We start from the raw sequence: 15,611 nt of genomic DNA, 5'->3' as shown, positions 1-15,611 counted from the left end.
CAATTACATACTTCAGTGAAGCAGGGGAGGTGATCTTCTCTCAGTGTGTCTGATTATGTTTTATTACAGTCATTTTTCATTTGTCGTCATCCCCGACCGTATCGCTTTTCCCGTTGCTGGGTGGACTGTACAGACTCTCGGAGCAGCAGTCCACACGTCCTCTGCATCGCTTTGTTTTCTATGCTCTTTTTTGTTTGTTTTTGCACCCTGTAGATATTCTGTGCCCACATATCTTTTTCCTCACATTCTGTTTCTCCCAGGCCACATTGGTCATGGTGAGGCCAAGCGAGGGCCATGCAGAGCTGCACAGTGTGCTGTTTTTGGAGTGCAAATGCAGAGGTAGACGAAAGAGCACAGAATTTGTTTGTTCGTGTGTGTGTGTGTGTGTGTGTGTGTGTGTGTGTATTATGCATGAAATGAACAGTGTAGCCACACACATGTGTATCAGCCAGATAGAGAGCGTGGCCCTCAACTGGTGGGTTGCTACCCAAAAGTGGGTCGCGGGTCTTTCTGATGGGTTCATGCACTGTTTGAACAACACAATGCTTAATGCAATAATAAAATGCAAGTAACCATATAATCGTGCATTGCTAGGATAACAAAACTAGCTTAAAAAAGGATTCAACACCATGACTATCTGTGCATCCCTTGTTGTTGATGTTTGATTTTTAATCTATACTAATTACTAATTCATTCCATCGTTTAAGTAAATCATGGTTATGTTGTTCTAATTGGTCTCATTTTGGGAAATCATGACTATGTCTTATTAATCTGTTCCCTCGTTTTAGTAAATCAAGGCAACACTAGTAATTAGTTCATCATTTTAGTAAATTGTGGCCAGTTAGTACTAATTTGTTCCCCAATTTTAGTAAATCATGGCCATTTTGTACTAAATGTTTTCCTTGTGGTCATGTTGTACTAATTCTTTCCCTCTGTAAATTGTGGCCATGTCATACTAATTAATTCCCTCGTTTTAGTAAATCATGGCTACACCATACTAATGTATTCCCCCATTTTAATAAATCGCAGCCCGTTTTAGTAAATCATGGCCACATCGTACCAATTCGTTCCCATGTTTTGAGTTAATTAAAACATGGGAACAAATTGATACGATGTGACCATGACTGAACTAAACTGGAGGGACATATTCTCAATATATGGCCTTGATAAATTTATTTTTGTCTGCATGTCTTGTGTGGGGCTCTGTAGATGATAATAACCAAGTCTTTCTGACAGAATAATGTGAAAAAAAGGCGGGAAAGTGACACTTTCATTGTGAGTCTGGGCTGCCACTGGTCATGTTGGAGGAAGACGATGCAGAGGTCGTTTTAGGACAGCCACCTGTTCAGGCGAGCCGCGAATCAGAAGTTACACACAGTAATGGGCAGCCGCCTCGGGCCAGTCTCTTCATCTCCCATGTCTCTCTGTCTGCGGTCTGCCACAGAGACAGGAGAATAAAGCCATCACGCCTCCCTGGAAAACCAGCCCATGCCCTATTAACAAGTACATTGTAATTGGCTGCGAGGGCTGACAGGCAGTCGACGGCTCTATGAGATGAAGAATATGCTAAAAATACATTTCAGCGGGAGTCCGCTGGCCCCCGAAAGCAGACGGGTACAAACAAGTGAAAGGACCGAAAGCTGCATAAATCAGCTGCCACTATATCAAGCAGTGTATGTGTGTGTGTGTGTGTGTGTATGTGTGTTGTTTTATTATAAACTGTCATGCTGTATCTCAGCGGCGCTCAACTGAGTTTCATGACCCAGTTTTTATCTGGTCTCGTTGGAGATTGTTTGTAGCTGGTCATGAGCTAGCTTGGACTTACTAGAAACCAGTTATCATCTTCCAAAACACGACATGGTACTCAGACTGGGTGTGATATGCTATATTGGTCAAACTATTTTAAACAGTATTTTGATATTTTTTTAACATTTTCATATTATTATTATCATTATCATGTAATTTATTTAATTTATCACACACACATATACAGTATATAATCTCTTATTCATGCCACTGTGGGCATGTTCTGCTTTTTTTTGGGGGGGGGGGGGTAAAAATAACAAATTTGATCTCTTCCCAAAAGGGAAAACCACAAACAATCAAGAATGCATTATTATATGGTGTCACGGCTTTGCAATCAAAAAAACGTCATCATAATGGAAGTCAATGGGGCAAAAACAGCCACCAACAACAAATGAGGGAGAAAAATGTTAAATCTAATGCTGCACAAATACTAACAATGCATCAAAGGCGATCTTGTTACTAATCTTTGACATGCCCAAGACTGTGATAAAAGGTAAAAAAAATATCCAGTCCACAATACCTTAATATGGTTAATAATAACCAAAATATGGACCAAAATAAGATTTGTCACCAAAAATCATTCCATTAGCTCAAACACAGAGAAAGTCGTGGCCAAAATAAAACTCAACTTAGTGGACAAAAACATCCCCAACAATGCATAAGGGATAATAATAATTATAAAAGAATAGGTTAAAATATGTTTTCATGTCACACTGCAGGGCATCTCAACTACCCAAATGACTTAACATTTACCAGATTAACAACAACATGGAACAAACATTTAATCTGCCGGATGAATTTGAACCAACTGTACTTTAATTGCACACAACACCAGACATGGAAGTGTTTTCTCCTCCATTTGTTGATAAGTCTATAAAGTTTGCACAATTAAGTGAGTAGTTATGTGCAATAATATTGTTCCTTCCCAGCAGCGCCTGACCCAGTTTTCGGTTGTGACCCAACTGATCTTTCCATGCTAAATGGGAGCAGAGAAATTGAATTAAAATAGATGTGTTTTATATCTTCAGTGCGAGTGATAAATAAAATTGTCAGAATCTGTCAACAGCTAGACTCCCTCCCTCACACACACACACACACACACACACACACATGAAGCTCAGCTCTAGATTGCAATCTGGAAACCCATTTGCTTTACTCCTTCCTCTCTCTCTTTATATCCCCTTACCGTCTGCTGCGAGCTCTGTGGAGAATTTGGTCAAATTACCTGTCATAGCTGTGGCTACGTGTAAATAAGGCAGGGAAGTGTGTAGCTTTGTGTCTCTTTCTCTCTCCTGTCTTTCCTCCATCCCTCTCTTCGCCTCAGATCTCAGCGTTTCTCTGTCCATCTCTTCCTGGCCATCCTCCTCTTTGTCCTCAGAAGAAGATGTCAGTCTCTGTCATATTTACATCATCCTGTGAAAGTGAACAGACATATAGCCCTGTTCTGGAAACGGCTGCTGACAACCTGTTATTTGGCCAAGGATCACAAATGAATGAATTACAGCCGCTGCTCTGCCTTTAGACGGATAGAAAGCATATGCGGATCAGGACATATGTGCACAAGTGTTTGTGTTCTTGTGATCATGTGTAATGAGCAAGAACCCAACATTTGGTAACTGTAGTGGGTTTCTTAGCCATAATTCTGTTGCCAATGGTTTTCCAGAATTTTCCAGTTGGGTTTAGATCAAAACTCTGGGCCATTTCATGTTGTGTTCATAGAAAAGGTATTGCTTTACCCATTTTGCAGTGTGACAGGAACATTGTCTTGCACGAAAATTCCAGACTGATTGGGAGATGCTTTCAGGGGAAATACAGCATGTTGCTAAAGGAGGTTCTGATAAACATTTGCATTCACCTGCCATGTATCTGTATAAGAGACCAAACCATCCCCCAAACCATGACACTTCCTCCTCCACCTTTCACTGACTTCTTTATGCACTCGTGCTCAAGTCTTAGAAATGAAAATGTTTCCCATGAGACCTTACTCTCACAACTGAGGTGAACTTTGGATCAGTTCTCCTCTCTCCACACAACGTGCTCCTCTGTAAAAGAGAGTGTAGCCTTTGATTCCTTCTGCTGCTTGGTCATTGCAGAGTGTGCTTTCAGTTCGACTTCTCTTAAACGTCCCGAGACAGACCCTTACCCTGTTCAGTACTGAACTGGTGAGCAATTCCGGCTGCAGTGCTGAACCGATTCCCCATTGACAGTCTCCGCATTATTTTCTTCTCGTGCATTTGTTTTATGTGGATGACCAGCCTTTTTAGGGGACTTGAATGGATTAGTGCAGTATTCTAGAAAACACAGATTTGGAACGACCAGTTTATTATGCAATGGATGAAAGGGTCATCCCTTTGGCCTCCGTCAGGACAACCTCCCGATGCAGGGTCAGTCACCTTCTCTCTAAATCTCAGTGATAATTAAAGGTTAAATAAGGTTTGTCAGATAATGAAGGATATTAGCATCAGGTGCCAGATTAACACCAATAGCTTGGAGTTGTCTGTAAGTGTTTTTTTTATTTATTATTTTGATCAGAGTGCTTTTTCAAATATCTCATTTAAGCCCTTCTATTCCAGTTGGGATAACTTCAAATAGGACTAACCAGTGAGATTTACTAGGGATGTGAACAGAGAACCGGTTCTTTTTCAGAACGTACAGCATGCAATTAATTTGCAGGACTGTTGCGTGTTTGATACACTACTACTTAGCCACACAACAAGTGAGTCAAGCAGCACCGGAGCTAACTGGACGCCATCTGTTATTTCTGTATTTGCTGAATTTCAAATGCATGACCAAACAAGGAAACTTCCTTCAAAATCACACAAATGGACAAGTCTCTCAAACAAACATGCTGCAGTTCAGTGTTCCTCCTGTAGGGGCGCACACGTTACACACTTCACCTTTAACTCTGTTTGTGGTGTTAGTTTGGGGTCATGGCACTAATTCGGGTTTTTAACTTCTCTCCTTTCAAGATTTGCTGTCAGTGTGTGTGGGGGGCTTTCATCCACTGCAGGTGCTCAACACTAGAGTTCAATTTCCAGGTTGTAAGGTGTAATCACTCCTTGCTCAAGGGTTGCAGGTGCAAGGGGCATGATTTGGGAGCGGGGATGGAAGGAGCCATTCGAGGAAGCGTACAAGCGCCCAGAGGACCAACAGCCCAATCCGCTGAGATTTATTGAGTCCACCCTCCGAAATCACAAGCCAACAGCGTTGTGTCATCCTGATAAATGTGAAGGGGGTGTTTGGGTTATTTCTAGGCTCTTTAAGACACGGCCGGGGAGCAAACACTCTAGCAACCTTCCTAATTCAAGGACTGTGGTTTTAAAAAGTGACCTACTTCATTCTTCAAAGACCACCGCCTCACTCGCCGTCTTCACGCAGCAGTTCAGATCTAAACGAGAGAGAGAGAGAGAGAGAGAGAGAGAGAGAGAGATGGTCTTGATGTCTTGTGTTTACAGAGAGACAGTGATGGAAATTCACTGAACACTTGTACAGTATTTTAGTGGAAAGTCATGTGTCCATTTCAGCAAGTTAAGTTTTTAGTATGCTAAAATGTAATGTAATATTATTTTGTTTTTTCAAATTTTATTTTCATTTTTATTAATTTTTATTTATTTTATTTGATTGAGTGTGAATAGTTTAAGCATGAAAGGCTATGAGGTAAATTAACAGAAAACATGCATTCTGTTCACAAACTGAGCCAGTCAAACTTGATCCAACAATGTAAGCCTTATTAGTCTTATTTTATTTTATTTTATTTTATTTTATTAATTAAAAAAAAACCTGAAATCTTATTCACTGCCCACAGTCAAACTTGACCAGGCAATATACATGCAGATTTAGTCATATATTGATTTAATTTAAAATTAAAAAAAATAAAAATAATTTAATGTAAAAAAAAATGTTAAAATACTTCTAAAATAAATAAATCTAAAATTCTAAAATTAAAATAAATATAAAAATATTTAAATATAAAAATATATTTTTTTGTTTAATTGTATTTTATTTTATTTCAATTTTATTGTTTAATTTAAATATAAAAATATATTTTTTTGTTTAATTGTATTTTATTTTGCCAATTATCTCAAAACACTGTGCCAAATATTAATCTAGCGCTAATATAGAGTTTTATAAACATTCATTGCTTAAAATGAATTCAGGCAAACTTGTGAGACTGCTTAAGTCTTTTTTTCTTCTTCTTTTGTTTTTTTAGGAGAAACATCTATGAAGCAGGAGACCCGAGTTATGCGATTAAAATTAAGATTCAAATTCAAATAGGACGTGAATGCACCATATTCACTGGGTCAGTTAACACTGAGCTTTTACTGCCTGGATTTTATACTAATGTTTGCCAATTATTTCACATTTAACATGATTGAAGTGTCTGTACAGTTACAGTAAATTCACCAGATCTGCAGTAGCATTCTTCTCAACTGGCCACTCACAAATGGTCTGCGAGATTTAGCAAAATTTTTTGGCTGTTTTTCTGCCATTATCTGATTTGCATAATTCCTTTAGTGCATCGTGCAATAGCATTCAAATGATGCTAATCTTTCTCCCTCAGTGTTTTCGGACAAATCTTTTAAGTGAAAGAACCATTTGTTTTTGCTTTCTAGGGACTCGTACATTATGTGAAGTGCATGTAAATTCGGTTTGGTGTTTTTTCCCCCCATCTTCAAAGACGGAGAGACTGAGTTTAGCATGAGCGATGCAGACTTGAAAGGAGCATTTCATTGATTAGATGAGTTTACTGAACAAATTTGCCCTCAGAGTATCACTGAATGAGACATATTTCTAAATTAACCGATTGCAGATGAGACAACTGAACAAAAGAGCACGACTGTTTGAGTCTGGCTTGTTTTCGGGCATTTTTTAAACTCATAATTCATTTGTTATTAAAAAAAATGGAGGACAAACTGTTAGATCTGCTTTGCTGGACAAAAACCTAATGCATTATACTCAAATTGCATGCATTTATATGTATGTGAATCATTCTTTAGGATTAAAGCTGTGTAGATTACAATGTATTCCATCCGTTATTATTAACAACATGAAATCTATTAAACATTACATAACATCAAGGTTTTCCAAATTGGAAATTAATTTTAAATAATTTATTGCTATTGTGTGAAGATGTAAGCGTAACTGCAGTCTGAGCATGAGTATTTTAAAATATAATCTAATTACAATAACTTATTTTTTGGTATCTGATTACATAATCCACATTACATGTAAACTGTTACAACTCAGCTCTGATTAGGGTGAATCAAAATCCTCACTACTAATTGTAATCTCTGTATAGTACCTGATTGAGGCACGCTGCCCATTTAAGAAGCTCTGCCCGCTTCTGTGTGTCATTTGGAAGCACATCAGACGCGCTGCGTTCAGGGCAAGTGCTGGACGAGCATCTGCTGTCCTCCGAGAGCTCTGATAAGATGTTCTGGATAAGTTAATTGTGGATCAGTGGTGCTTGTGATAGGTAAGCTCAGCGTTTACAGTGTGTTCAGGCTCCATGAGCCGCTAATTGGCGGATGCCTGAGGCGCAGGTCACAAGAGCGGGACGCACATAAGAAACAAGCGCGTGCATGTTGGTTTATGAAAAGTAGGGTTGTCTTGACTATTTTTAGTCGGATTCTCAATGAGTTTCAGTACCACAGAAAAACCGTTTTGACATTGAAAACACAGTTTTATTCAAATAAATCAGCATAAATCCTTATACTTTATTGGCATAATTGCGATTAGCATTAATGTGTTTCTTTTTGATTACATAATAATGGCGATATATGTTCACATCACACATATTTTCACTTTTATAGATTTACTAATTGATGGAAATCACCGTAAAACAAGGATGCACGCTGCTATTAGAGGGCCAACATTCATACAATAAAATCATTAAATACATTTTTGAGATTTGATAAAGGACAACAAAGTATATAAACATATTTTGTTGAATTAAATTAAAATGCATAATATATTAATTAATATAATAATCTATTATAATAAATATATTATATAAAAATATAAAAACAAATAAAAAAATAAACACAGATTATAGATCAGCCAGATGTTAACTGCACTGAACACTATGCCAGTAATTTAAAGACTTTTATTATATATTAAATTAAAATTAAATTAAATTTATGCATTTAGCCGACGCTTTTATATATATTATATATATATTTTTATATATAGATTTTATATATATATATATATATATATATATATATATATATATATATATATATATATATATATATATATATTTTTTTTTTTTTTTTTTTTTTTTTTTACTGTCAGTTTATACTTTTTTGTATCATTGGTTAATATAATTTCTTTCTTTTTTTTCTTGGCTGTACAGCAATAAACCAAACCTACGTTCACATGAAGAGGTGGCCTGAGATTCGGTTTTGTGAGCTCCTGGCTGCAATTTGTTTGAAAGTAACCATTCTAATTAAATGCTACTGGTAACAATTATTATAATATCATAATTCTTCCCATTGTCTTTGAATAAATTGCCTTTAGAAAGTAAATTCTGTATCTTACCAAACAGTCAAACCAAATGGGAAACCTCAACCTGGCTCCTGATTTGTGTCTGTTTTCTTATGCAACCACCATGCAGACTGCTATTGTTATTTTAGTACGTACTAAAAGTGCCAGACCTTTTTCCATCCGTAGTGTAAATATATATGTAGCATCCTCAAGGTCACAAACACATGAGGGAAAACAGGAAGCCCCGTCTGCCATGACGGTTCATTAACATAACCCGCGGGTAGCTGCAGGTTTGGTTTTTCATGTCTGAGACTCATCTCGCTGTCTTGAGCGGGAAGAGATAGCAAATCGCTCCAACACACACACACACACACACAGAGGTGTATCTGATGTTGTCCAGCAGCAGGAGTGCTCTCATCTCTCCCGGTGGTCTCAGATACAGCTGGCATCCCGGCCGATGTGCATGAGTCCACCAGCACCACTGTTCACTATCCGCCCGACTTTCATCATGCACCTTTCTTACCTACTGCAGGGCTGCAAATATTTACTATTCTATGGAAGTAAAATAATTGACTTATGTCTTTGAAACAAAAAAGCATGCATAATCTGAAAAAATAATGCATTGAATTAACAGTACATGCATTTTAATGCCTTGTATTTCCAGGGCTTGCATCTTTAGGTCCTGAAATTGTATATAGTTGTTCATTTAAGCTTTAAAATGGACCGAAATTTGCCTGTCAAATATTATACATCGTATTTTTTAACCGATTTTTAATATTTTGGAAGTGAATTCTGGAGAGTGAATATTAATTATTGATTTTTTTTAATTATGAAAAGGTGTGTGAAATATTTTGAATTGAAATATTCACAGCTTAAATGAACAACTATATAAAATTTCAGGACCTAAAGATGCAAGCCCTGGAAATGCAAGGCATTAAAATGCATGTACTGTTAATTCAATGCATAATTTTTTCAGAATGCACTTTTTTTGTTTTAAAGACATAAGTCTTTATTTTACTTCCATACTATTCATACTATATCTGTGATTTTACTGGCATTTATAAAATATTTTGATGATTTGAATGTGCTTTATATTTGGTCACAAAGAATATCATTAGACTAGGGTTTTTTTTTTAGACATTGTGTATGCATTTTGGGATTTCCAGTTCAGATCAAATCGGTTAACAATCAATTTCAATCAAATTGATTAAAAACTTGAACAACAAATTGATTCAAAACCTAACCTGAATGATTCATTTATGTGAATCAGTTCAAAACTGTCAATTTCAATCAATTAATTCAAACCATGACAATAAAATACATTCAAAACTTGACCAATGAACTGATTCAAAACATGAACCTGAATGATTCATCAGTGTGAATCAGTTAAATTTATCTGTTTAATTGAATGGATTTTAATTTTAAGCATTGAACTGATTCAAAACTTAAACTTGAATCATTCATTAGTGTGAATTAGTTCACACTCTCCATTACAATCAGTGACTTTCGAACCCTGACAATTGAATTGATTCAAAACTTGATTAACTGATTCATAACTTTAACTTGAATGATTCCTTCAAGCGAATCAGTTCAAAGCATCAGTTTAATTGAATGACTCCTATACAGTATGTGTGTGTGTGTGTGTGTGTAGTTATACAACAGAAAGAGTGAGAAAGTGAAGAGCATTGAAACCCAAATGCTTCATCCATATAGCTTCAGACAGAAAAATGCAATCAGCTTGCGTCTCGCGTGTTTCCTAATGAGCTCCCAGTGAAATTCCCTGCCATGCCAAGCTGGCTCTTTCATGATATTATTCCACATCCATTTATCCAGCTCCGCCACAAGCATGCCTAAGAATGAATGTGGCGCTATGACAGCAATGCTATCATAACAGAGCAGTTGCCATTCGATTGGATGATGGATAATTTAGAGCGAACATGGCTCGGATCAAGAACAAGATGCTTTTTTGCAAGCCTGTGAGTCTGTGGAAGGAGCTGAATACTGAGTGTGCATCCACAGTTTTATATATGGATGTTTCTTCAGCCAAGGATGCTTTTGGCACTGAAATAAACTCCCTTGACACTCCCACTAGTTTGTGAAGTTTAGTCCCTAACAATGTCTGAGGTAGACTGAAATGTCACGTACATTTTTACCACAGTATCATTTCCACCACATATCAGTATTACTAGCATTAAAAAAGGCCTACTTTTTATGCTATACTACAGTCAAATCAATGGTTACCTCTAGTATTTTATATATTTTAAATACAAATAATATTTTTACACTTTTCGCATATTTTGGAAACGTTACAGCTAGATTGTACAGTAAAAAATTATATTTTTTGTTTTATTTAGATAAAGATTTAAAGTTTTTAATAATTGAAATATTTTACATTAATACATTTATGTATATCTAGGCCTATATATGTATATATGTGTGTACATGTATAAACTAATTTTTGTATATAAAATTATAATTGTAATATTGTATGTAACTGTTCACTTTAATTAACTGATTCAAAACTTTGCAAAGTCTCAGTTGTCACACAGAAATGTTTATGGAAGTCTTTAAATATATGTTAACCCTAACCCGATGATATTTGTAGATAGAAATAAAAAAATATATATTTTATATTAGTTACAAAAACAAAACCTTGTGAAAAACATGCTTTTACAATTTTTTTAACTATAGATTTTCATTGTTTTTTGTTTGTTTTTTTGCTTTGTTTATTAATCATTTGTTATTGAAATGGCTACAAATAGTTTAAAATATTGTTTTTTTTATTGATTTAGAAAACAAAAACATCTATTCCATTTAAAAACATAAATACCAAAATATATAAATTGTTAAAGGGCTTAAAAATAAAATAAAAAATAAGCAATCTTTTTGTGAAATTTAACACACACACACACACACACACACGCACACACACACACACACACACACACACACACATATATATATATATTATTCTTTGAAGAAAGTTAAAGAAACACTCATATTTGCTTGTGTAACTTGTGTAAAATCATTGTGTGATGGAGGCGGCCAGGCCTTGGCTATTGAAACGGTTATTGTTTATGCTCTGTTGCTCAAAAACTCTTGTGTTATTCCCCTGTCTTTCATTCTTTTTTATATTTTGGCTTTAGTTATAGGAAGAGGCTCCAATAGAGCTATGGATATCTGCGATGGGTCTCAAAAGCAGATTGAATTATGTTGCTCCGTTTCCAGAGTGTGAACAAAAACATGCATTTCACCGCCAAACACTGAAATACAACCATTCTCTCACTTCATACTTAACTTCTAATGCGATATTAATGTATAAGTTCCTCTGTAATGTGTAACGTCTATGAGGTAAACGTTTTTCAAGTGCTAGTGTTACGAGAAGTGCACTTTGCATCTAGCAAGGCCTCAGAAGCTACAAACCAGATTAGTTTTGTAAATCAAATGGTAACTATGTTTGTTGCTGAAGATTTTAGGTGTGCTATTGATTCAGACGCTCTCTTTAAATGAAAACGCTCATGCCATTATGAATGACGGTGTTTTGTCCACTGAACTTTGCAATGCATTCTGCTATTGCATTGTGAAAGATGCAAGCTGTTTTCTTAAAATATGGCCAGAGAAGTTTATCTTACAAGCGTGATCATACCATTAATCATGCATTTGCATATGGTGCCTTAAAATGCTTCGTAATGCAACACACTAGGTTCATGCATAATTTTAGCTAAAATAGAGACTGGGTAAGGTCTGAAGTGTCGGTCTGGTGATCCCTCTAGCATGACTTCCTAATCCGTCTTGCTCTGTCTTAGCGTGAGGTGCTACATCACTTCATTCGTCATGCTTAATTAAATCTGTTTCACCAGTAATACAGCGTCTCATTCATACTCATACCCAACAACATTTTAAAACAGCGGGGCACGGGCTAATAGATGCGGTCGAGAGCAGGGGGGCTGCCGCTTTCTGGACCGCGTTTGTCGTGTTCAGCTCTGTTTTTAATTAAGAGACATGTGTGGTACATCAACAGGGCCGTAATCCCTCTAAGGACATGTTAGCTGTCCCTGTGGGACGCAGCGTGTTATGTGTGCCCGTACCAGACTGCATGCGGAGACAGAGAAAGATGTGGATTGACTGCTGTTTTGGAAACTGTCCTGCCATATTATTAGTGTAATAGGGTGAGTGGGAATGCAAGATGAGAAATACAGATTTTATTTTATTTTTTATTGTTCCAGGAATTAACCGTTTTGTTCAGCAAGGATGCATTAAATTGTTGACAGTAAAGACATTTATAATGGTACAGAAGATATAAAATAAAATGCATCACAGTTTCCACAAAATATGAAGCAGCACGACTTTTTTTAACATTGATAATAATCAGAAATATTTCTTGAGCACCAATCAGCATATTATAATGATTTCTGAAGATCATTTGACACTGAAGACTGTAGTTATGATGCTGAAAATACAGCATAACATCCCAGAAATAAATTGCATAAAAAATTATATTCACATAGAAAACAGTAATTTTACATTTTAAAAATATTTCACAATTGTATGCTGTTGTTTGTTTGTTTTATTAAATAAATGCTGCGGTGCCTTAAATAAATAAATAATACTTTTTTTGTCTTTTATATGATTTCAGATGGCCTTGAATGTAGAATACACATATTATGGACTACATTTATGGGAAAATATGTTGATAAAGAAACACTTTTAGGATATTATTAGCATTTGATAAAAGTTTACAGAAAATATGCAACAAAATAATGAACATTAGATTGTTTTAAAAGGACAAATGAAAATTCTCTCTCTTCAAAATTGACTGAATTTCTTATGTGGAACACAAAATATTATATTTTGAGAGATTTCTCAGGGTTTATTTGACCATACAATGGAAGTCAGTGGAATCCAATGTTTTTGTGTTCTACATACAAGTTTAGAAATCAAATCAAAATCAAACTGACTTAAAAAAATCAACTTGACATTCGTAATAGAAAAAAAAGTTGACATTCGTATATGATTTTTTTTTAATTAATAAAAGCACATAGCATTTTAAGTCTTTAAAAGTCTATAAAACATACTTAATTAAATTAACTTAAAATTGGTTGAGAACCACTTCCTTTGTTTTCTTTTGTATACAAAATAATTTTTCATGAAGCTACGATTCTTCCTGTGTTATTTTAGTAGACACTATTGTATAGTTATTAATATGTTAAACCAGTTGTAATTTTTTCTATTTTTATTTTAAATTTAGTTTTAGTTTTAGGGATTTTTATGTTTGTTTATATATATATATATATATATATATATATATATATATATATATATATATATATATATATATATACAGTCATTTTATGGTTATTTAGTATTTAATTATATAGTTAATATAAATTTTTATTTCAATTATTTTTATAAAATTGTAGTAACTTTAGTTAAATAAGAATGTGAAATGTTGCCTTGGCCAATAGCTGCAATAAAGTTTTTATATTTTATTTAGTTAACGTTTGTTTTGTTTCTTCTATTTATTTATTTTTCATGGTTTTAGTTTTAGTTTCAGTTTTCATTTGAGTTAAATCTCATTTAGATTTTACTCACTCTCATGTCATTTTAAAACCGTATGATTTTATGCCATCATGTATTTTTTCATGCAGTGGATGTGAATGAATACAGCACTGTCGAGCTCCAAAAAAAAGACAAGACTCAACAAATTCAAAAACTACAAAAAAAAAAAAAGCGAGGGAGAGTCGGGTTAAACACAGATGGAAAATAATTTCCAGATATTCCCTTACGGCTCTTCAGCCTGCAGAAATAAATATGATGTCTAGAAATACATCCAGGTGGTTTCGGGGAAATGCATAAAGGTACAAAACGGAAGTATGATGTACTATACCAGCAACATACAGAGAGCTTGAACAAGTGAAAGACAGGATTGGTTGAGCGGAGAAGCTTGGCTTGACTCATGCATTATTGCTGACCTGTATTGATTGAGCGGGGGCAGAAACGATGGCGAGAGATAGACGAGTGTAGAGAATAGAGAGGGAGAATGTGGGGGCTTGAAAACGAGAGGATGTTGATGCTGTTAAACACATGAGTCACCAACCTTCCCCCCCCTCAGTCATTAGCATGAACGCCAGGAACAAGAAATAAATGGGTCGCTCAGACTGACAGAAAACACTTGTGTGCTCCTAAACAGATGAACACGCCGCATGTTTTAGGGACTCAGCGCTGCAAAGGTATCCTCCTGTATCTTAATAAGTGCTTTTGTTATATTTTCAAAGAAAAATGATCTAAATATCCTTAAAACAAGATGCACTGAGTAGAGAAGCAAGTGTGTTGTGACATGTTCTCAGAGGATTTATCATGAGTTTATTTTTCTGACTCCGTTGGCAACTTGTTATAAAATTTTTATTGTTTTCAAAAGAAGTCTCTTCTGCTCACCAAGTCTGCATTTCTTTTTAACAAAAGTACAGTAGTAATGCAACAGTTTGCAACCAAATCTGATGAAGAAACAAACTCATCTACATCTTGGATGACCTGAGGCTCAGCACATCTTCAGCAAATGTTTTTGGGTGAAGTATTCCTTTAAATCGCCAAACTCTCCAAACTCTCCAAACTCTAAACTAAATGGTTGTTTTTTTTTTTGTTTTTTTTTGCAATTCATCTTCACGAAACTTAATGAAGACTTTAAATAGTACAGAGGCATTATCTCGGTAATGCATTTACACATTGTGACCTTACAGTGGGCATTCCAGCGTGTGCTCGGCCCCGTAATTGCTGCCTGCAGATATGTTCACTTCACAAAGAGACGAAGAACGTGAAAAAAAGCATTCAAGATATAAAAGGACAGTAAAACTATAATTTCCTCCCTGTTTGGGCTTAGTCATCGATCAACACATGATTATGTCACTGAAGAAACTAATTTCATAAGTCCTTTTCTACTGTTTTCTGACCCTTTCTATTACATGATGAGCTGACCATCGCTGCAGAGTAAATAAGAGCCAACTCCCTTTTCAAATGAATCTCGCTTGAGAAATTAGCACGTCACGCAGCTCTGGTTCACAAGCCCTTGGTCATTGGATCTTATGTTTATGTAAAACGGATGAAGAAGTCCAAAATGAGTCTGTACGTACTGAGACTTCTTTCCGGTTGTGGTGTGAATCATAGCAGAGAGAAAGCGCAGTCGTCCTGACTAATCTTCAATATGATCTGACCATTTATGCATGCAAGAATTCCAATTAAATATTCCTCTGATTTCATTATCAATAATCACACCCCGCTTCATGTGTTCACAGCTGGCTGACACACACCAATGCACTTAT

The sequence above is a fragment of the Carassius auratus genome, chromosome 41 (assembly GCF_003368295.1).
Source record: "Carassius auratus strain Wakin chromosome 41, ASM336829v1, whole genome shotgun sequence".
Taxonomy (NCBI): Eukaryota; Metazoa; Chordata; class Actinopteri; order Cypriniformes; family Cyprinidae; genus Carassius; species Carassius auratus.
This window is presented reverse-complemented; position numbering follows the sequence as displayed.